This window comes from Ascaphus truei, unplaced genomic scaffold, assembly GCF_040206685.1.
Source record: "Ascaphus truei isolate aAscTru1 unplaced genomic scaffold, aAscTru1.hap1 HAP1_SCAFFOLD_1408, whole genome shotgun sequence".
Classification (NCBI taxonomy): Eukaryota; Metazoa; Chordata; class Amphibia; order Anura; family Ascaphidae; genus Ascaphus; species Ascaphus truei.
Genome location: NW_027454289.1, coordinates 45,459 through 70,303, shown reverse-complemented (window position 1 = coordinate 70,303; position 24,845 = coordinate 45,459). Strand labels below are relative to the sequence as shown.

Genomic DNA, 24,845 nt, shown 5'->3' with positions numbered 1-24,845 from the left:
AGAGACGGATCTACTACAACACTGTACAGGATGAGCATACGCTACAAGCAGCAAAATGATCTTGCAGTTGACAGTATGTTGTTCTGGTAATGTGCACAATTATTATTTATGGGCTACACACCACAGTGCTGGACATATTCTGTTAACTTCAACTCTACTCCTAACATGGAGATGTCTTCCTGGTGTTACTGATTCAGTACATCATATGCACAGTGTGGTTATGATATGATGGATTGATTTAATGAACCCACCAACCAATGATGACATCTGCATCATCTTCTGTAAAGTGCAGCTACAGCATGATATTATCAGCATTTGGTGCGGTATAATCAGAGGTATCTATGTGCTTTTGTGCCTGTTTTAAGTCCTCCAGCTTAACGCCCCTACACCTCCCACTACACAGGCATACTTACTTATGCATACACTGACATCTGGCATACCTACACACACCCCAGGGCCACTTCCTTCCCCTGATGTCAGGGAGAGGATGGGCATGCAGAGTGCAGTAAGTCTCCACGTTACTCTGGCCAACAGTCTTGGCCTACCTCCAGCATCTGTCACCCACAACATCTGTTCCCTCCTTGTAAAGTGCTGAACTATCTCACCTGGGTCAGTGCTATAGCTGATCACAGTGCCCGATCAGGATGTCACTGTGACAGGCAGCAGTGCAGATTGACCGGTCAATCAATGCAGTGCCGCAACATATGCACTAAATGAGATTTCCGTGCCCCCAGTCAGGTTACTCCCTGGGCAGTGACCCTGCTCACACCCTCCCCTAGTTCCACCTCTGATCACAATTATCTCTCTTGGAGAGTGTAGCAAATTGGAGTTGGGGGAATCTCACCTCTGCCATGCATGGTCACAATCTGGGCACAGGACCCAAATAGTGGGCAATGTGGCACTTCTTACAGTAGAGAATAAGTAACTTTATTCTTTACTTGTGTATTAAGGACCTTATTTGCATTAAATTCAGTCCACATGGGACCAAGACTTTCTGGCTTACTGAACAAAGTGGAATTGTTTCGTAGAGGGTGGAGAATTGTATTTTATCTGAAATTACCCCCTCTGCACAAAATACAAACAATTATACCCATACAAGTACCTTGTGGAAGTTGTTGCCCTCTATCTTCCTGTGGTCTCTCCCTGTTTCTCACCGTGCCTCCTCCCATTTCCTTGCACCTCTGCGTCTCCGCATATATCCCTATACTCAGAGCCGGCTCCGGTCAGTGACATGGGATGCCCAAATATGAGCATACCCATACTGCACCGACACACTTTATTCGAGCAAATACCCGGTATGTACCTGGCAGATACCTGGAATGCGCCGCTCCTCACCTCTGACAAGCCCCGTTGCATTTGCCTTCCCAGCCTGGGTTCATGCCTGGCTGATGGGCGGCTGAACTGTTAAATGATAATGATTAGGATTTAATAGGCTGCAATGCTTCGCGTGTCTACCAGATGGCATAAATTCATGAATTGTAATGCAGTATATATATATATATATACTGTGCAGTATTGCAGCCAGCGGGAATAAAATGCTTCAATCCCTGCTTGGAAAATACCTCAATGCACTCGGGCAGAAAACAGTCACAAACCTCAATACACCCGGGTATACCCGAATTCGTGGGACTAGCCAAGCTCGAATAAAGTGTGTCGCCAGTGTATATGGGCATCCATGCCACTGACCGGAGCCCGCTCTGTTGCGGATATGGAGAGAGACTGGGAGATTTACATCCCCTTATAATTCATATGGTGCATAGTACCGGCACGTATTGTTTTACCGGTACTGTGTACCTTCCTACTTTCACACTGGTACAGTATATGCTGCAGTGGGACTGAGAGGGATATATTGGTAACACATAGTCATTGTTGGGGGAATTCAATCCATTTTGAAAATAGTAATGAAATGTTTTTTACTTTTCTTTTTTTTCAGTAATGAAGAATGAAACATTTCTGTTAAAATTGAATTGGAGGTGAACTGGATTCATCATCAACTCTGCACCAGTGTGAATTGATGTTCTTTAATGTTCTGATAAGGTACATGCAACATCTCTTCCTCAACCCCTGCACCACTCTCTGCCTCTTGCCTCTCTCTCTCCACCTCCCTGCTAAGCGTATTAACCCATCTAATGTAATCCACATTCCATGTCTCACTTTACTCTTCACTTCTCACGTGCCCTCTGGAATGACTGCTCTCTGACTAACAAGGTCTATTTGTACATGACCTCTTCTGCTCTCATCATCCACCACCTCTCATTCCCCTCACCCCTGTCCTACTCGATACCTCAGCTTAATTGAACTCTCTCCTCTGACATCTACCCTTATCTCTAACCTCTCCTCACTTTCTGCTTAAACTAACTATCTTGTTAACTTTTACAATGCTATCATCTCCTCCTCCTCCCTCCTCCTCCTCCCTCCTCCTCCTCCCTCCTCCATCATATATATGCCCCTTCTAGGCTCTGACACACTCATCCCTGTAAGGCCATGATTATCATGGGCACATGCTTGGTCATCCACAGTGCGTGCGAGCGATGCAGAGCCGCCTCGGACCTCAGTGCAGGGATTGCTGCATACCCCCAGCATCTGTCACCCACAAACAATACACACACTAATACTCCCCACAATACACACTATAATACCTCCTCAATACTAATCTCCCCAATAATATTATAGCTCCAAACACAATATACACAACACCCTTACACAAGATACACAATCTAGTACTCTCCTCTGCACCTCTACACACAATATAATACTCCCACACACACAATATACACACTACCCTCCTACCCCCATAAAATACAACCAATAATACACACACACTTTGTGGATGTTGGGACCAGCTCCCGGCATGCACCAGTGAAAGAGAGAGGCCCGCAGAAGCTCGGAAGAACTCCCTCCATCCGTGCCTTCCTCCGTTTCACATCTTCTCCCTGTCTCTCTCCCTCCCTTTCTTTGCATCTCCCTGCGTCTTTACGTATACCCAGTCAGTGACGGTTCTGGTCACGTGATGCCTTAATATGGGCTTATCCATATATGTTCATCCACGTCACTAATGTGATGCCCGCACTGTTGCGGAGCTGGTACTTACGACGGGCACTTATTGTTTTATCAGTACTGCGTACCTGACTCTACCGGCCTACTTTCAACACTAGTACAATATGTGCTTCACTACGAGTGAGTGGGGAATATTGGCATCACACAGTCACTGTTGAATATGCCATTCAATCCATTTTGAAAATAGTAATGCAATGTGGTTTTGTTTTGTTTGCTTTTTGCAGTAATGAAGAATGGAAAAGTTATATTAAAATTAAATTGGAGGGGGACTAGATTCAGCATTTCATCATGAACTCTGCACTTGTGAGAATTTAACTTCTTGAATACCCTGACAGGTACACGCAACATTAAGACTATAATCTGCTGTGCAAGCTTTCGTGCTATACCTCCCCCTCAGGTTTTGATTTATACATTTGCTCCCTCAATTCATGTCCTCTAATATTTGAAAGCTCTCTCCTAGCATTTTCTCTTTACCACAGAACGTCATCCCAATGTAACCTCTCTCTTGTTCTTTCTGCTTGCTGTTTCCTCACTCCTCTGTTAAACTTTTCTAATTTCTCTAACTTCCACACTCCTGCTTTTATCCACATGTTCTCCTCTTTCCTTCCCCTACCTTTGCATGTGTCTACACACTGCACCATTTGTACAGACCTCTATTGCAGCTATTTCTGCACTGCTCAATGAAAAGCACTCTTTAATATCCTATTCTCTGTGCCCCCTCTCTCTGCGCCCCCTCTTTTGGCGCCTCCTCTCTCTGCGCCCCCTCTCTCTGCGCCTATCTGTCTCATTCTCTCTACGTCCCTCTCTCTCTACATAGAGCTATCTCTGTCTCTCTCTACACCTATCTCTGTGTCTCCTTCTATGTTTGCTGATGTGTGGGATATCTCTTATAATCTTGAACCTGCTCATATACACATCGGGCCTCCCTGCCTCTGCCTCCCTGCTAAGAGTGTTAACCTATCTAATGTAATCCACATTCCTTTCCTTACTTTTCTCTTCCCTTCTCCTATGCCATCTGGAATGTCCGTTCTCTGACTAACAAGGCTCTAGTTGTACATGACCTCTTCTGCTCTCATCATTCACAATCAGTCATTCCCCTCACCCCATCTTACCTGTCCCACTGATTTGCCTCTGCTTAATTAAACTCTCCTCTGACATCTACTCTAACCTCTCTGCTCTCTCTCTCTTTCCGCTTAAACTAACAATCTTATTAACTCTTACAATGCTATCCTCCTATCTATATGCCCCCTCTAGGCTCTGACACACTTGTCCCTCTAGCCCACACCCTTGGCTAAATTCCCAAACATGTTCATCACACTTCCACTCGCTGTTCTTAATGCCTATGAAGGAAATCACACAATTGATATTTGATTTTTCTACAGTAAAAATGTCTCCAGTCCTGTATAAAGCTGCTCTCTGGGGCCAAACCACACTACTTTTTTTTCACATTCATCAACACTCAAATTTAATTTACGCTGTCTTTTTTTCCCTGTATTTGACTCCCTCCACTAACCTTCTCCTCACACTTGCCATCCTTCCTTCACTTCTCCTCAAGCATTTGACTACTTCAGAGGCAAGGTGGATGCCACCCACAAGGAGATTCCTTCTGTCCCTTCCCCCTTTTCTCCTTCTACCTAATTCTCCTTCTGCATTTGACTCCTTTTCTTCTCTTACAGAGCTGGAAGCTAATCATCTTCTCTTCTCCCTCTACCACATGCCCTCTAGATCGTATCCCCTCACACCTTACTGCATCTCTTAGTCCCCACTCTCACCCACATCTTCAATTCCTCCCTATTCTCTGGCTCTTTACCCTCTTACTTTAAGCCTGTAGTGGTCACCCTTTTCTCAGAAACAACCTACACCCTATGTGCCTTACTAACTACCGCCCTGTATCCCTCCTGCTGTTTGTCTCCTAATTGCTAGAATGTCAACATTCTTAAATCACATTCCCTCCTGGATCCTTTACAACCTGCCTTTCGTACAGCTCGTTCTACAGACTGTGCTTAAAGCAAATTCCCAAGGTCACTTTTCCCTACTAATCCTACTTGATCTATCTGCTGCGTTTGATGCTCTCAATCACTCTCCTCCTTCATATTCTAAACTCTCTCTTGGTATCCGTAACACAGTTCTATCCTGGTTTTCATCATAACTTTCCTGTCACACATTCTCCATCTCTGTTGCTAACATGTCTTCGTCTTCTATTGATCTGTCTGTGGGTATACATCAGGGCTCTGTTCTGAGATCTCTCTTTCTCTCTACATACTATCATTTGGTGACCTCATCAACTCTTTGTGACAATCCTATAAATAACAAATACAAATATCAGGTCATGGGAATAAGTGATTTGGACATAAAAGTAACATTTCGGAAGTGTGGACAACTAATACATCTTGTAGATTGCCTTTACAGTGTGATGTCATTGATTCAGTAGATTGTGTGCAGACCAGGACTGCAGTACAGTGTCACTCACATGGATGACTTGCGTGGTAGAAGCTCAAGAACAAGGATGTCAAACTCCAGTCCTCGAGGGCAGCAAACAGGCCAGGTTTTCAGGATATCCCTACTGAAAACCTGGCCTGTTTGGGACCCTCGAGGACTGGAGTTTGACATGCATGCTCTAGAAGGAGCACAGCTGTGGGTGGGAGGTGGATTTGCTTTGCATCAAATGGTTTGGAGCAAGGTTTATTGTATGTATTATCATAATAACAATGCAATGCTTAACTTTTATTTCAGGAGGGATGACTGCAGAACAGAAGTGAATATTGAAGCCATGTGTTCCTTTTCTTGCAAAAGAGAAAATTTGAAGGACAGTTGAAGAGAAGGAAAATTACTACACAGAGACAGATAAGCAATGTGTATATTTCTCATTTACCATTTAGTATTTGTCGTTTTATTGACTCCACACAATCCGGCTGCTACGGGTTTCACATTGAATATTTTCATCTCTACTCTACCCCTTCCTGTGATCTGAACCATGCAAGTTTTCGTTGATTCAATACATCATGAGTAGAGGGTGGCTACAGTATGAAGTAAAGACCCAAGGACCACATCTACTACCATTCATAACAAGAACATGTGCAGTAGCGCACAGCTGCAGTTCTATGTGATTGTTATGAAAGGTTGAGGTGGTTCAATTCTATGAATCTGGAGTGGGATGGATCCTGTTTGCATCATATGGTTTCATCTAGGCCAGTAGATTATATAACTCTCAGTACAGGTTACACATGGCATCAGTATTAGTGATTTAAAGAGGAGGAAAGCTTCAATGTGGAGAACAAAGCCAAGTAATGTTGAAGTTACTCCTTTTACCATTTACTTGGTCAGTCTGTACTGTCTACTCCCCACACAGCTGCTAAGGATCTTCCATTTTAAATACTAATGTAATCCACATTCCATGTCTCACTTTACTCTTCACTTCTCACGTGCCCTCTGGAATGACTGCTCTCTGACTAACAAGGTCTATTTGTACATGACCTCTTCTGCTCTCATCCACCACCTCTCATTCCCCTCACCCCTGTCCTACTCGATACCTCAGCTTAATTGAACTCTCTCCTCTGACATCTACCCTTATCTCTAACCTCTCCTCACTTTCTGCTTAAACTAACTATCTTGTTAACTTTTACAATGCTATCATCTCCTCCTCCTCCCTCCTCCTCCTCCCTCCTCCATCATATATATGCCCCTTCTAGGCTCTGACACACTCATCCCTCTAAGGCCATGATTATCATGGGCACATGCTTGGTCATCCACAGTGTGTGCGAGCGATGCAGAGCCGCCTCGGACCTCAGTGCAGGGATTGCTGCATACCCCCAGCATCTGTCACCCACAAACAATACACACACTAATACTCCCCACAATACACACTATAATACCTCCTCAATACTAATCTCCCCAATAATATTATAGCTCCAAACACAATATACACAACACCCTTACACAAGATACACAATCTAGTACTCTCCTCTGCACCTCTACACACAATATAATACTCCCACACACACAATATACACACTACCCTCCTACCCCCATAAAATACAACCAATAATACACACATACTTTGTGGATGTTGGGACCAGCTCCCGGCATGCACCAGTGAAAGAGAGAGGCCCGCAGAAGCTCGGAAGAACTCCCTCCATCCGTGCCTTCCTCCGTTTCACATCTTCTCCCTGTCTCTCTCCCTCCCTTTCCTTGCATCTCCCTGCGTCTTTACGTATACCCAGTCAGTGACGGCTCTGGTCACGTGATGCCTTAATATGGGCTTATCCATATATGTTCATCCACGTCACTAATGTGATGCCCGCACTGTTGCGGAGCTGGTACTTACGACGGGCACTTATTGTTTTATCAGTACTGCGTACCTGACTCTACCGGCCTACTTTCAACACTAGTACAATATGTGCTTCACTACGAGTGAGTGGGGAATATTGGCATCACACAGTCACTGTTGAATATGCCATTCAATCCATTTTGAAAATAGTAATGCAATGTGGTTTTGTTTTGTTTGCTTTTTGCAGTAATGAAGAATGGAAAAGTTATATTAAAATTAAATTGGAGGGGGACTAGATTCAGCATTTCATCATGAACTCTGCACTTGTGAGAATTTAACTTCTTGAATACCCTGACAGGTACACGCAACATTAAGACTATAATCTGCTGTGCAAGCTTTCGTGCTATACCTCCCCCTCAGGTTTTGATTTATACATTTGCTCCCTCAATTCATGTCCTCTAATATTTGAAAGCTCTCTCCTAGCATTTTCTCTTTACCACAGAACGTCATCCCAATGTAACCTCTCTCTTGTTCTTTCTGCTTGCTGTTTCCTCACTCCTCTGTTAAACTTTTCTAATTTCTCTAACTTCCACACTCCTGCTTTTATCCACATGTTCTCCTCTTTCCTTCCCCTACCTTTGCATGTGTCTACACACTGCACCATTTGTACAGACCTCTATTGCAGCTATTTCTGCACTGCTCAATGAAAAGCACTCTTTAATATCCTATTCTCTGTGCCCCCTCTCTCTGCGCCCCCTCTTTTGGCGCCTCCTCTCTGCGCCCCCTCTCTCTGCGCCTATCTGTCTCATTCTCTCTACGTCCCTCTCTCTCTACATAGAGCTATCTCTGTCTCTCTCTACACCTATCTCTGTGTCTCCTTCTATGTTTGCTGATGTGTGGGATATCTCTTATAATCTTGAACCTGCTCATATACACATCGGGCCTCCCTGCCTCTGCCTCCCTGCTAAGAGTGTTAACCTATCTAATGTAATCCACATTCCTTTCCTTACTTTTCTCTTCCCTTCTCCTATGCCATCTGGAATGTCCGTTCTCTGACTAACAAGGCTCTAGTTGTACATGACCTCTTCTGCTCTCATCATTCACAATCAGTCATTCCCCTCACCCCATCTTACCTGTCCCACTGATTTGCCTCTGCTTAATTAAACTCTCCTCTGACATCTACTCTAACCTCTCTGCTCTCTCTCTCTTTCCGCTTAAACTAACAATCTTATTAACTCTTACAATGCTATCCTCCTATCTATATGCCCCCTCTAGGCTCTGACACACTTGTCCCTCTAGCCCACACCCTTGGCTAAATTCCCAAACATGTTCATCACACTTCCACTCGCTGTTCTTAATGCCTATGAAGGAAATCACACAATTGATATTTGATTTTTCTACAGTAAAAATGTCTCCAGTCCTGTATAAAGCTGCTCTCTGGGGCCAAACCACACTACTTTTTTTTCACATTCATCAACACTCAAATTTAATTTACGCTGTCTTTTTTTCCCTGTATTTGACTCCCTCCACTAACCTTCTCCTCACACTTGCCATCCTTCCTTCACTTCTCCTCAAGCATTTGACTACTTCAGAGGCAAGGTGGATGCCACCCACAAGGAGATTCCTTCTGTCCCTTCCCCCTTCTCTCCTTCTACCTAATTCTCCTTCTGCATTTGACTCCTTTTCTTCTCTTACAGAGCTGGAAGCTAATCATCTTCTCTTCTCCCTCTACCACATGCCCTCTAGATCGTATCCCCTCACACCTTACTGCATCTCTTAGTCCCCACTCTCACCCACATCTTCAATTCCTCCCTATTCTCTGGCTCTTTACCCTCTTACTTTAAGCCTGTAGTGGTCACCCTTTTCTCAGAAACAACCTACACCCTATGTGCCTTACTAACTACCGCCCTGTATCCCTCCTGCTGTTTGTCTCCTAATTGCTAGAATGTCAACATTCTTAAATCACATTCCCTCCTGGATCCTTTACAACCTGCCTTTCGTACAGCTCGTTCTACAGACTGTGCTTAAAGCAAATTCCCAAGGTCACTTTTCCCTACTAATCCTACTTGATCTATCTGCTGCGTTTGATGCTCTCAATCACTCTCCTCCTTCATATTCTAAACTCTCTCTTGGTATCCGTAACACAGTTCTATCCTGGTTTTCATCATAACTTTCCTGTCACACATTCTCCATCTCTGTTGCTAACATGTCTTCGTCTTCTATTGATCTGTCTGTGGGTATACATCAGGGCTCTGTTCTGAGATCTCTCTTTCTCTCTACATACTATCATTTGGTGACCTCATCAACTCTTTGTGACAATCCTATAAATAACAAATACAAATATCAGGTCATGGGAATAAGTGATTTGGACATAAAAGTAACATTTCGGAAGTGTGGACAACTAATACATCTTGTAGATTGCCTTTACAGTGTGATGTCATTGATTCAGTAGATTGTGTGCAGACCAGGACTGCAGTACAGTGTCACTCACATGGATGACTTGCGTGGTAGAAGCTCAAGAACAAGGATGTCAAACTCCAGTCCTCGAGGGCAGCAAACAGGCCAGGTTTTCAGGATATCCCTACTGAAAACCTGGCCTGTTTGGGACCCTCGAGGACTGGAGTTTGACATGCATGCTCTAGAAGGAGCACAGCTGTGGGTGGGAGGTGGATTTGCTTTGCATCAAATGGTTTGGAGCAAGGTTTATTGTATGTATTATCATAATAACAATGCAATGCTTAACTTTTATTTCAGGAGGGATGACTGCAGAACAGAAGTGAATATTGAAGCCATGTGTTCCTTTTCTTGCAAAAGAGAAAATTTGAAGGACAGTTGAAGAGAAGGAAAATTACTACACAGAGACAGATAAGCAATGTGTATATTTCTCATTTACCATTTAGTATTTGTCGTTTTATTGACTCCACACAATCCGGCTGCTACGGGTTTCACATTGAATATTTTCATCTCTACTCTACCCCTTCCTGTGATCTGAACCATGCAAGTTTTCGTTGATTCAATACATCATGAGTAGAGGGTGGCTACAGTATGAAGTAAAGACCCAAGGACCACATCTACTACCATTCATAACAAGAACATGTGCAGTAGCGCACAGCTGCAGTTCTATGTGATTGTTATGAAAGGTTGAGGTGGTTCAATTCTATGAATCTGGAGTGGGATGGATCCTGTTTGCATCATATGGTTTCATCTAGGCCAGTAGATTATATAACTCTCAGTACAGGTTACACATGGCATCAGTATTAGTGATTTAAAGAGGAGGAAAGCTTCAATGTGGAGAACAAAGCCAAGTAATGTTGAAGTTACTCCTTTTACCATTTACTTGGTCAGTCTGTACTGTCTACTCTCCACACAGCTGCTAAGGATCTTCCATTTTAAATACTTTCACCTCCTATTCTGCACTGCTTTGCTGCCCATTATTCAGAGATGCGTTCCAGTCATGTTTACCACTCTGAATCTCTCTGCAGTCATTGGTTCAGCACATCATGGGTAGAGCATGGCTACAGATGCAGCAAGCTATTATTATTTTACCGGCTGATCATCCATAATATTGCATTAAAACATAGAATATCACTTAATTTCCAAAAGATTCAGTGATGCTGATAATGCAGAATCTCACAACATTTCCCATCATAATGCCATAATGCACAAGTGGGAGAAATAATCCTTGCTATATCTGTACATTGTGTGACGTATTACCTCCATGACCAATGAGAGCAAGTACATCTTCTGTATAGAGCGGCTGTGTTATGATGCAGTTATTGATCATCATTGACATAATCACAAGAATCTTATGCAAAGGGAAATTGTCCGCAGCGAAGTGAGATTTCAGCCCCCAAACGTCTGTAATATTAATGCAATGTCTTACTTTTGTTGCAGTGAACACTGAAGAGACGGATCTACTACAACACTGTACAGGATGAGCATACGCTACAAGCAGCAAAATGATCTTGCAGTTGACAGTATGTTGTTCTGGTAATGTGCACAATTATTATTTATGGGCTACACACCACAGTGCTGGACATATTCTGTTAACTTCAACTCTACTCCTAACATGGAGATGTCTTCCTGGTGTTACTGATTCAGTACATCATATGCACAGTGTGGTTATGATATGATGGATTGATTTAATGAACCCACCAACCAATGATGACATCTGCATCATCTTCTGTAAAGTGCAGCTACAGCATGATATTATCAGCATTTGGTGCGGTATAATCAGAGGTATCTATGTGCTTTTGTGCCTGTTTTAAGTCCTCCAGCTTAACGCCCCTACACCTCCCACTACACAGGCATACTTACTTATGCATACACTGACATCTGGCATACCTACACACACCCCAGGGCCACTTCCTTCCCCTGATGTCAGGGAGAGGATGGGCATGCAGAGTGCAGTAAGTCTCCACGTTACTCTGGCCAACAGTCTTGGCCTACCTCCAGCATCTGTCACCCACAACATCTGTTCCCTCCTTGTAAAGTGCTGAACTATCTCACCTGGGTCAGTGCTATAGCTGATCACAGTGCCCGATCAGGATGTCACTGTGACAGGCAGCAGTGCAGATTGACCGGTCAATCAATGCAGTGCCGCAACATATGCACTAAATGAGATTTCCGTGCCCCCAGTCAGGTTACTCCCTGGGCAGTGACCCTGCTCACACCCTCCCCTAGTTCCACCTCTGATCACAATTATCTCTCTTGGAGAGTGTAGCAAATTGGAGTTGGGGGAATCTCACCTCTGCCATGCATGGTCACAATCTGGGCACAGGACCCAAATAGTGGGCAATGTGGCACTTCTTACAGTAGAGAATAAGTAACTTTATTCTTTACTTGTGTATTAAGGACCTTATTTGCATTAAATTCAGTCCACATGGGACCAAGACTTTCTGGCTTACTGAACAAAGTGGAATTGTTTCGTAGAGGGTGGAGAATTGTATTTTATCTGAAATTACCCCCTCTGCACAAAATACAAACAATTATACCCATACAAGTACCTTGTGGAAGTTGTTGCCCTCTATCTTCCTGTGGTCTCTCCCTGTTTCTCACCGTGCCTCCTCCCATTTCCTTGCACCTCTGCGTCTCCGCATATATCCCTATACTCAGAGCCGGCTCCGGTCAGTGACATGGGATGCCCAAATATGAGCATACCCATATATGGGCATCCATGCCACTGACCGGAGCCCGCTCTGTTGCGGATATGGAGAGAGACTGGGAGATTTACATCCCCTTATAATTCATATGGTGCATAGTACCGGCACGTATTGTTTTACCGGTACTGTGTACCTTCCTACTTTCACACTGGTACAGTATATGCTGCAGTGGGACTGAGAGGGATATATTGGTAACACATAGTCATTGTTGGGGGAATTCAATCCATTTTGAAAATAGTAATGAAATGTTTTTTACTTTTCTTTTTTTTCAGTAATGAAGAATGAAACATTTCTGTTAAAATTGAATTGGAGGTGAACTGGATTCATCATCAACTCTGCACCAGTGTGAATTGATGTTCTTTAATGTTCTGATAAGGTACATGCAACATCTCTTCCTCAACCCCTGCACCACTCTCTGCCTCTTGCCTCTCTCTCTCCACCTCCCTGCTAAGCGTATTAACCCATCTAATGTAATCCACATTCCATGTCTCACTTTACTCTTCACTTCTCACGTGCCCTCTGGAATGACTGCTCTCTGACTAACAAGGTCTATTTGTACATGACCTCTTCTGCTCTCATCATCCACCACCTCTCATTCCCCTCACCCCTGTCCTACTCGATACCTCAGCTTAATTGAACTCTCTCCTCTGACATCTACCCTTATCTCTAACCTCTCCTCACTTTCTGCTTAAACTAACTATCTTGTTAACTTTTACAATGCTATCATCTCCTCCCTCCTCCTCCCTCCTCCATCATATATATGCCCCTTCTAGGCTCTGACACACTCATCCCTCTAAGGCCATGATTATCATGGGCACATGCTTGGTCGTCCACAGTGTGTGCGAGCGATGCAGAGCCGCCTCGGACCTCAGTGCAGGGATTGCTGCATACCCCCAGCATCTGTCACCCACAAACAATACACACACTAATACTCCCCACAATACACACTATAATACCTCCTCAATACTAATCTCCCCAATAATATTATAGCTCCAAACACAATATACACAACACCCTTACACAAGATACACAATCTAGTACTCTCCTCTGCACCTCTACACACAATATAATACTCCCACACACACAATATACACACTACCCTCCTACCCCCATAAAATACAACCAATAATACACACATACTTTGTGGATGTTGGGACCAGCTCCCAGCATGCACCAGTGAAAGAGAGAGGCCCGCAGAAGCTCGGAAGAACTCCCTCTCTCCATCCGTGCCTTCCTCCGTTTCACATCTTCTCCCTGTCTCTCTCTCTCCCTCCCTTTCCTTGCATCTCCCTGCGTCTTTACGTATACCCAGTCAGTGACGGCTCTGGTCACGTGATGCCTTAATATGGGCTTATCCATATATGTTCATCCACGTCACTAATGTGATGCCCGCACTGTTGCGGAGCTGGTACTTACGACGGGCACTTATTGTTTTATCAGTACTGCGTACCTGACTCTACCGGCCTACTTTCAACACTAGTACAATATGTGCTTCACTACGAGTGAGTGGGGAATATTGGCATCACACAGTCACTGTTGAATATGCCATTCAATCCATTTTGAAAATAGTAATGCAATGTGGTTTTGTTTTGTTTGCTTTTTGCAGTAATGAAGAATGGAAAAGTTATATTAAAATTAAATTGGAGGGGGACTAGATTCAGCATTTCATCATGAACTCTGCACTTGTGAGAATTTAACTTCTTGAATACCCTGACAGGTACACGCAACATTAAGACTATAATCTGCTGTGCAAGCTTTCGTGCTATACCTCCCCCTCAGGTTTTGATTTATACATTTGCTCCCTCAATTCATGTCCTCTAATATTTGAAAGCTCTCTCCTAGCATTTTCTCTTTACCACAGAACGTCATCCTAATGTAACCTCTCTCTTGTTCTTTCTGCTTGCTGTTTCCTCACTCCTCTGTTAAACTTTTCTAATTTCTCTAACTTCCACACTCCTGCTTTTATCCACATGTTCTCCTCTTTCCTTCCCCTACCTTTGCATGTGTCTACACACTGCACCATTTGTACAGACCTCTATTGCAGCTATTTCTGCACTGCTCAATGAAAAGCACTCTTTAATATCCTATTCTCTGTGCCCCCTCTCTCTGCGCCCCCTCTTTTGGCGCCTCCTCTCTCTGCGCCCCCTCTCTCTGCGCCTATCTGTCTCATTCTCTCTACGTCCCTCTCTCTCTACATAGAGCTATCTCTGTCTCTCTCTACACCTATCTCTGTGTCTCCTTCTATGTTTGCTGATGTGTGGGATATCTCTTATAATCTTGAACCTGCTCATATACACATCGGGCCTCCCTGCCTCTGCCTCCCTGCTAAGAGTGTTAACCTATCTAATGTAATCCACATTCCTTTCCTTACTTTTCTCTTCCCTTCTCCTATGCCATCTGGAATGTCCGTTCTCTGACTAACAAGGCTCTAGTTGTACATGACCTCTTCTGCTCTCATCATTCACAATCAGTCATTCCCCTCACCCCATCTTACCTGTCCCACTGATTTGCCTCTGCTTAATTAAACTCTCCTCTGACATCTACTCTAACCTCTCTGCTCTCTCTCTCTTTCCGCTTAAACTAACAATCTTATTAACTCTTACAATGCTATCCTCCTATCTATATGCCCCCTCTAGGCTCTGACACACTTGTCCCTCTAGCCCACACCCTTGGCTAAATTCCCAAACATGTTCATCACACTTCCACTCGCTGTTCTTAATGCCTATGAAGGAAATCACACAATTGATATTTGATTTTTCTACAGTAAAAATGTCTCCAGTCCTGTATAAAGCTGCTCTCTGGGGCCAAACCACACTACTTTTTTTTCACATTCATCAACACTCAAATTTAATTTACGCTGTCTTTTTTTCCCTGTATTTGACTCCCTCCACTAACCTTCTCCTCACACTTGCCATCCTTCCTTCACTTCTCCTCAAGCATTTGACTACTTCAGAGGCAAGGTGGATGCCACCCACAAGGAGATTCCTTCTGTCCCTTCCCCCTTCTCTCCTTCTACCTAATTCTCCTTCTGCATTTGACTCCTTTTCTTCTCTTACAGAGCTGGAAGCTAATCATCTTCTCTTCTCCCTCTACCACATGCCCTCTAGATCGTATCCCCTCACACCTTACTGCATCTCTTAGTCCCCACTCTCACCCACATCTTCAATTCCTCCCTATTCTCTGGCTCTTTACCCTCTTACTTTAAGCCTGTAGTGGTCACCCTTTTCTCAGAAACAACCTACACCCTATGTGCCTTACTAACTACCGCCCTGTATCCCTCCTGCTGTTTGTCTCCTAATTGCTAGAATGTCAACATTCTTAAATCACATTCCCTCCTGGATCCTTTACAACCTGCCTTTCGTACAGCTCGTTCTACAGACTGTGCTTAAAGCAAATTCCCAAGGTCACTTTTCCCTACTAATCCTACTTGATCTATCTGCTGCGTTTGATGCTCTCAATCACTCTCCTCCTTCATATTCTAAACTCTCTCTTGGTATCCGTAACACAGTTCTATCCTGGTTTTCATCATAACTTTCCTGTCACACATTCTCCATCTCTGTTGCTAACATGTCTTCGTCTTCTATTGATCTGTCTGTGGGTATACATCAGGGCTCTGTTCTGAGATCTCTCTTTCTCTCTACATACTATCATTTGGTGACCTCATCAACTCTTTGTGACAATCCTATAAATAACAAATACAAATATCAGGTCATGGGAATAAGTGATTTGGACATAAAAGTAACATTTCGGAAGTGTGGACAACTAATACATCTTGTAGATTGCCTTTACAGTGTGATGTCATTGATTCAGTAGATTGTGTGCAGACCAGGACTGCAGTACAGTGTCACTCACATGGATGACTTGCGTGGTAGAAGCTCAAGAACAAGGATGTCAAACTCCAGTCCTCGAGGGCAGCAAACAGGCCAGGTTTTCAGGATATCCCTACTGAAAACCTGGCCTGTTTGGGACCCTCGAGGACTGGAGTTTGACATGCATGCTCTAGAAGGAGCACAGCTGTGGGTGGGAGGTGGATTTGCTTTGCATCAAATGGTTTGGAGCAAGGTTTATTGTATGTATTATCATAATAACAATGCAATGCTTAACTTTTATTTCAGGAGGGATGACTGCAGAACAGAAGTGAATATTGAAGCCATGTGTTCCTTTTCTTGCAAAAGAGAAAATTTGAAGGACAGTTGAAGAGAAGGAAAATTACTACACAGAGACAGATAAGCAATGTGTATATTTCTCATTTACCATTTAGTATTTGTCGTTTTATTGACTCCACACAATCCGGCTGCTACGGGTTTCACATTGAATATTTTCATCTCTACTCTACCCCTTCCTGTGATCTGAACCATGCAAGTTTTCGTTGATTCAATACATCATGAGTAGAGGGTGGCTACAGTATGAAGTAAAGACCCAAGGACCACATCTACTACCATTCATAACAAGAACATGTGCAGTAGCGCACAGCTGCAGTTCTATGTGATTGTTATGAAAGGTTGAGGTGGTTCAATTCTATGAATCTGGAGTGGGATGGATCCTGTTTGCATCATATGGTTTCATCTAGGCCAGTAGATTATATAACTCTCAGTACAGGTTACACATGGCATCAGTATTAGTGATTTAAAGAGGAGGAAAGCTTTAATGTGGAGAACAAAGCCAAGTAATGTTGAAGTTACTCCTTTTACCATTTACTTGGTCAGTCTGTACTGTCTACTCTCCACACAGCTGCTAAGGATCTTCCATTTTAAATACTTTCACCTCCTATTCTGCACTGCTTTGCTGCCCATTATTCAGAGATGCGTTCCAGTCATGTTTACCACTCTGAATCTCTCTGCAGTCATTGGTTCAGCACATCATGGGTAGAGCATGGCTACAGATACAGCAAGCTATTATTATTTTACCGGCTGATCATCCATAATATTGCATTAAAACATAGAATATCACTTAATTTCCAAAAGATTCAGTGATGCTGATAATGCAGAATCTCACAACATTTCCCATCATAATGCCATAATGCACAAGTGGGAGAAATAATCCTTGCTATATCTGTACATTGTGTGACGTATTACCTCCATGATCAATGAGAGCAAGTACATCTTCTGTATAGAGCGGCTGTGTTATGATGCAGTTATTGATCATCATTGACATAATCACAAGAATCTTATGCAAAGGGAAATTGTCCGCAGCGAAGTGAGATTTCAGCCCCCAAACGTCTGTAATATTAATGCAATGTCTTACTTTTGTTGCAGTGAACACTGAAGAGACGGATCTACTACAACACTGTACAGGATGAGCATACGCTACAAGCAGCAAAATGATCTTGCAGTTGACAGTATGTTGTTCTGGTAATGTGCACAATTATTATTTATGGGCTACACACCACAGTGCTGGACATATTCTGTTAACTTCAACTCTACTCCTAACATGGAGATGTCTTCCTGGTGTTACTGATTCAGTACATCATATGCACAGTGTGGTTATGATATGATGGATTGATTTAATGAACCCACCAACCAATGATGACATCTGCATCATCTTCTGTAAAGTGCAGCTACAGCATGATATTATCAGCATTTGGTGCGGTATAATCAGAGGTATCTATGTGCTTTTGTGCCTGTTTTAAGTCCTCCAGCTTAACGCCCCTACACCTCCCACTACACAGGCATACTTACTTATGCATACACTGACATCTGGCATACCTACACACACCCCAGGGCCACTTCCTTCCCCTGATGTCAGGGAGAGGATGGGCATGCAGAGTGCAGTAAGTCTCCACGTTACTCTGGCCAACAGTCTTGGCCTACCTCCAGCATCTGTCACCCACAACATCTGTTCCCTCCTTGTAAAGTGCTGAACTATCTCACCTGGGTCAGTGCTATAGCTGATCACAGTGCCCGATCAGGATGTCACTGTGACAGGCAGCAGTGCAGATTGACCGGTCAATCAATGCAGTGCCGCAACATATGCACTAAATGAGATTTCCGTGCCCCCAGTCAGGTTACTCCCTGGGCAGTGACCCTGCTCACACCCTCCCCTAGTTCCACCTCTGATCACAATTATCTCTCTTGGAGAGTGTAGCAAATTGGAGTTGGGGGAATCTCACCTCTGCCATGCATGGTCACAATCTGGGCACAGGACCCAAATAGTGGGCAATGTGGCACTTCTTACAGTAGAGAATAAGTAACTTTATTCTTTACTTGTGTATTAAGGACCTTATTTGCATTAAATTCAGTCCACATGGGACCAAGACTTTCTGGCTTACTGAACAAAGTGGAATTGTTTCGTAGAGGGTGGAGAATTGTATTTTATCTGAAATTACCCCCTCTGCACAAAATACACACAATTATACCCATACAAGTACCTTGTGGAAGTTGTTGCCCTCTATCTTCCTGTGGTCTCTCCCTGTTTCTCACCGTGCCTCCTCCCATTTCCTTGCACCTCTGCGTCTCCGCATATATCCCTATACTCAGAGCCGGCTCCGGTCAGTGACATGGGATGCCCAAATATGAGCATACCCATATATGGGCATCCATGCCACTGACCGGAGCCCGCTCTGTTGCGGATATGGAGAGAGACTGGGAGATTTACATCCCCTTATAATTCATATGGTGCATAGTACCGGCACGTATTGTTTTACCGGTACTGTGTACCTTCCTACTTTCACACTGGTACAGTATATGCTGCAGTGGGACTGAGAGGGATATATTGGTAACACATAGTCATTGTTGGGGGAATTCAATCCATTTTGAAAATAGTAATGAAATGTTTTTTACTTTTCTTTTTTTTCAGTAATGAAGAATGAAACATTTCTGTTAAAATTGAATTGGAGGTGAACTGGATTCATCATCAACTCTGCACCAGTGTGAATTGATGTTCTTTAATGTTCTGATAAGGTACATGCAACATCTCTTCCTCAACCCCTGCACCACTCTCTGCCTCTTGCCTCTCTCTCTCCACCTCCCTGCTAAGCGTATTAACCCATCTAATGTAATCCACATTCCATGTCTCACTTTACTCTTCACTTCTCACGTGCCCTCTGGAATGACTGCTCTCTGACTAACAAGGTCTATTTGTACATGACCTCTTCTGCTCTCATCATCCACCACCTCTCATTCCCCTCACCCCTGTCCTACTCGATACCTCAGCTTAATTGAACTCTCTCCTCTGACATCTACCCTTATCTCTAACCTCTCCTCACTTTCTGCTTAAACTAACTATCTTGTTAACTTTTACAATGCTATCATCTCCTCCTCCCTCCTCCTCCTTCCTCCTCCCTCCTCCATTATATATATACCCCTTCTAGGCTCTGACACACTCATCCCTCTAAGGCCATGATTATCATGGGCACATGCTTGGTCGTCCACAGTGCGTGCGAGCGATGCAGAGCCGCCTCGGACCTCAGTGCAGGGATTGCTGCATACCCCCAGCATCTGTCACCCACAAACAATACACACACTAATACTCCCCACAATACACACTATAATACCTCCTCAATACTAATCTCCCCAATAATATTATAGCTCCAAACACAATATACACAACACCCTTACACAAGATACACAATCTAGTACTCTCCTCTGCACCTCTACACACAATATAATACTCCCACACACACAATATACACACTACCCTCCTACCCCCATAAAATACAACCAATAATACACACACACTTTGTGGATGTTGGGACCAGCTCCCGGCATGCACCAGTGAAAGAGAGAGGCCCGCAGAAGCTCGGAAGAACTCCCTCCATCCGTGCCTTCCTCCGTTTCACATCTTCTCCCTGTCTCTCTCCCTCCCTTTCCTTGCATCTCCCTGCGTCTTTACGTATACCCAGTCAGTGACGGCTCTGGTCACGTGATGCCTTAATATGGGCTTATCCATATATGTTCATCCACGTCACTAATGTGATGCCCGCACTGTTGCGGAGCTGGTACTTACGACGGGCACTTATTGTTTTATCAGTACTGCGTACCTGACTCTACCGGCCTACTTTCAACACTAGTACAATATGTGCTTCACTACGAGTGAGTGGGGAATATTGGCATCACACAGTCACTGTTGAATATGCCATTCAATCCATTTTGAAAATAGTAATGCAATGTGGTTTTGTTTTGTTTGCTTTTTGCAGTAATGAAGAATGGAAAAGTTATATTAAAATTAAATTGGAGGGGGACTAGATTCAGCATTTCATCATGAACTCTGCACTTGTGAGAATTTAACTTCTTGAATACCCTGACAGGTACACGCAACATTAAGACTATAATCTGCTGTGCAAGCTTTCGTGCTATACCTCCCCCTCAGGTTTTGATTTATACATTTGCTCCCTCAATTCATGTCCTCTAATATTTGAAAGCTCTCTCCTAGCATTTTCTCTTTACCACAGAACGTCATCCCAATGTAACCTCTCTCTTGTTCTTTCTGCTTGCTGTTTCCTCACTCCTCTGTTAAACTTTTCTAATTTCTCTAACTTCCACACTCCTGCTTTTATCCACATGTTCTCCTCTTTCCTTCCCCTACCTTTGCATGTGTCTACACACTGCACCATTTGTACAGACCTCTATTGCAGCTATTTCTGCACTGCTCAATGAAAAGCACTCTTTAATATCCTATTCTCTGTGCCCCCTCTCTCTGCGCCCCCTCTTTTGGCGCCTCCTCTCTCTGCGCCCCCTCTCTCTGCGCCTATCTGTCTCATTCTCTCTACGTCCCTCTCTCTCTACATAGAGCTATCTCTGTCTCTCTCTACACCTATCTCTGTGTCTCCTTCTATGTTTGCTGATGTGTGGGATATCTCTTATAATCTTGAACCTGCTCATATACACATCGGGCCTCCCTGCCTCTGCCTCCCTGCTAAGAGTGTTAACCTATCTAATGTAATCCACATTCCTTTCCTTACTTTTCTCTTCCCTTCTCCTATGCCATCTGGAATGTCCGTTCTCTGACTAACAAGGCTCTAGTTGTACATGACCTCTTCTGCTCTCATCATTCACAATCAGTCATTCCCCTCACCCCATCTTACCTGTCCCACTGATTTGCCTCTGCTTAATTAAACTCTCCTCTGACATCTACTCTAACCTCTCTGCTCTCTCTCTCTTTCCGCTTAAACTAACAATCTTATTAACTCTTACAATGCTATCCTCCTATCTATATGCCCCCTCTAGGCTCTGACACACTTGTCCCTCTAGCCCACACCCTTGGCTAAATTCCCAAACATGTTCATCACACTTCCACTCGCTGTTCTTAATGCCTATGAAGGAAATCACACAATTGATATTTGATTTTTCTACAGTAAAAATGTCTCCAGTCCTGTATAAAGCTGCTCTCTGGGGCCAAACCACACTACTTTTTTTTCACATTCATCAACACTCAAATTTAATTTACGCTGTCTTTTTTTCCCTGTATTTGACTCCCTCCACTAACCTTCTCCTCACACTTGCCATCCTTCCTTCACTTCTCCTCAAGCATTTGACTACTTCAGAGGCAAGGTGGATGCCACCCACAAGGAGATTCCTTCTGTCCCTTCCCCCTTCTCTCCTTCTACCTAATTCTCCTTCTGCATTTGACTCCTTTTCTTCTCTTACAGAGCTGGAAGCTAATCATCTTCTCTTCTCCCTCTACCACATGCCCTCTAGATCGTATCCCCTCACACCTTACTGCATCTCTTAGTCCCCACTCTCACCCACATCTTCAATTCCTCCCTATTCTCTGGCTCTTTACCCTCTTACTTTAAGCCTGTAGTGGTCACCCTTTTCTCAGAAACAACCTACACCCTATGTGCCTTACTAACTACCGCCCTGTATCCCTCCTGCTGTTTGTCTCCTAATTGCTAGAATGTCAACATTCTTAAATCACATTCCCTCCTGGATCCTTTACAACCTGCCTTTCGTACAGCTCGTTCTACAGACTGTGCTTAAAGCAAATTCCCAAGGTCACTTTTCCCTACTAATCCTACTTGATCTATCTGCTGCGTTTGATGCTCTCAATCACTCTCCTCCTTCATATTCTAAACTCTCTCTTGGTATCCGTAACACAGTTCTATCCTGGTTTTCATCATAACTTTCCTGTCACACATTCTCCATCTCTGTTGCTAACATGTCTTCGTCTTCTATTGATCTGTCTGTGGGTATACATCAGGGCTCTGTTCTGAGATCTCTCTTTCTCTCTACATACTATCATTTGGTGACCTCATCAACTCTTTGTGACAATCCTATAAATAACAAATACAAATATCAGGTCATGGGAATAAGTGATTTGGACATAAAAGTAACATTTCGGAAGTGTGGACAACTAATACATCTTGTAGATTGCCTTTACAGTGTGATGTCATTGATTCAGTAGATTGTGTGCAGACCAGGACTGCAGTACAGTGTCACTCACATGGATGACTTGCGTGGTAGAAGCTCAAGAACAAGGATGTCAAACTCCAGTCCTTGAAGGCAGCAAACAGGCCAGGTTTTCAGGATATCCCTACTGAAAACCTGGCCTGTTTGGGACCCTCGAGGACTGGAGTTTGACATGCATGCTCTAGAAGGAGCACAGCTGTGGGTGGGAGGTGGATTTGCTTTGCATCAAATGGTTTGGAGCAAGGTTTATTGTATGTATTATCATAATAACAATGCAATGCTTAACTTTTATTTCAGGAGGGATGACTGCAGAACAGAAGTGAATATTGAAGCCATGTGTTCCTTTTCTTGCAAAAGAGAAAATTTGAAGGACAGTTGAAGAGAAGGAAAATTACTACACAGAGACAGATAAGCAATGTGTATATTTCTCATTTACCATTTAGTATTTGTCGTTTTATTGACTCCACAAAATCCGGCTGCTACGGGTTTCACATTGAATATTTTCATCTCTACTCTACCCCTTCCTGTGATCTGAACCATGCAAGTTTTCGTTGATTCAATACATCATGAGTAGAGGGTGGCTACAGTATGAAGTAAAGACCCAAGGACCACATCTACTACCATTCATAACAAGAACATGTGCAGTAGCGCACAGCTGCAGTTCTATGTGATTGTTATGAAAGGTTGAGGTGGTTCAATTCTATGAATCTGGAGTGGGATGGATCCTGTTTGCATCATATGGTTTCATCTAGGCCAGTAGATTATATAACTCTCAGTACAGGTTACACATGGCATCAGTATTAGTGATTTAAAGAGGAGGAAAGCTTCAATGTGGAGAACAAAGCCAAGTAATGTTGAAGTTACTCCTTTTACCATTTACTTGGTCAGTCTGTACTGTCTACTCTCCACACAGCTGCTAAGGATCTTCCATTTTAAATACTTTCACCTCCTATTCTGCACTGCTTTGCTGCCCATTATTCAGAGATGCGTTCCAGTCATGTTTACCACTCTGAATCTCTCTGCAGTCATTGGTTCAGCACATCATGGGTAGAGCATGGCTACAGATACAGCAAGCTATTATTATTTTACCGGCTGATCATCCATAATATTGCATTAAAACATAGAATATCACTTAATTTCCAAAAGATTCAGTGATGCTGATAATGCAGAATCTCACAACATTTCCCATCATAATGCCATAATGCACAAGTGGGAGAAATAATCCTTGCTATATCTGTACATTGTGTGACGTATTACCTCCATGATCAATGAGAGCAAGTACATCTTCTGTATAGAGCGGCTGTGTTATGATGCAGTTATTGATCATCATTGACATAATCACAAGAATCTTATGCAAAGGGAAATTGTCCGCAGCGAAGTGAGATTTCAGCCCCCAAACGTCTGTAATATTAATGCAATGTCTTACTTTTGTTGCAGTGAACACTGAAGAGACGGATCTACTACAACACTGTACAGGATGAGCATACGCTACAAGCAGCAAAATGATCTTGCAGTTGACAGTATGTTGTTCTGGTAATGTGCACAATTATTATTTATGGGCTACACACCACAGTGCTGGACATATTCTGTTAACTTCAACTCTACTCCTAACATGGAGATGTCTTCCTGGTGTTACTGATTCAGTACATCATATGCACAGTGTGGTTATGATATGATGGATTGATTTAATGAACCCACCAACCAATGATGACATCTGCATCATCTTCTGTAAAGTGCAGCTACAGCATGATATTATCAGCATTTGGTGCGGTATAATCAGAGGTATCTATGTGCTTTTGTGCCTGTTTTAAGTCCTCCAGCTTAACGCCCCTACACCTCCCACTACACAGGCATACTTACTTATGCATACACTGACATCTGGCATACCTACACACACCCCAGGGCCACTTCCTTCCCCTGATGTCAGGGAGAGGATGGGCATGCAGAGTGCAGTAAGTCTCCACGTTACTCTGGCCAACAGTCTTGGCCTACCTCCAGCATCTGTCACCCACA

General features: G+C 43.5%; 4 long non-coding RNA genes across 5 annotated transcripts; all 4 read left to right on the top strand.

Annotated features, from left to right (window-relative positions):
- Positions 1–1,942: 1,942 nt before the first annotated feature.
- Positions 1,943–6,064, top strand: LOC142475837 (uncharacterized). Its single transcript, XR_012791168.1, has 3 exons — positions 1,943–2,037; positions 3,282–3,392; positions 5,791–6,064. It is a non-coding gene; the product is annotated as an uncharacterized LOC142475837 (long non-coding RNA).
- A 1,514-nt stretch (positions 6,065–7,578) lies between these two features.
- On the top strand, positions 7,579–11,308 carry LOC142475836 (uncharacterized). The gene is made up of 3 exons (XR_012791167.1): positions 7,579–7,682; positions 10,079–10,198; positions 11,219–11,308. It is a non-coding gene; the product is annotated as an uncharacterized LOC142475836 (long non-coding RNA).
- A 1,459-nt stretch (positions 11,309–12,767) lies between these two features.
- On the top strand, positions 12,768–17,831 carry LOC142475835 (uncharacterized). Its single transcript, XR_012791166.1, has 4 exons — positions 12,768–12,862; positions 14,093–14,203; positions 16,602–16,721; positions 17,742–17,831. It is a non-coding gene; the product is annotated as an uncharacterized LOC142475835 (long non-coding RNA).
- A 1,459-nt stretch (positions 17,832–19,290) lies between these two features.
- LOC142475834 (uncharacterized) lies at positions 19,291–24,359 on the top strand. 2 transcript variants are annotated; one of them, XR_012791165.1, is made up of 4 exons: positions 19,291–19,385; positions 20,621–20,731; positions 23,130–23,249; positions 24,270–24,359. It is a non-coding gene; the product is annotated as an uncharacterized LOC142475834 (long non-coding RNA). The 2 variants fall into 2 exon arrangements; XR_012791164.1 differs by lacking the exon at positions 24,270–24,359 and having other exon boundaries at positions 23,130–23,733.
- The last annotated feature ends 486 nt before the right edge of the window (positions 24,360–24,845 follow it).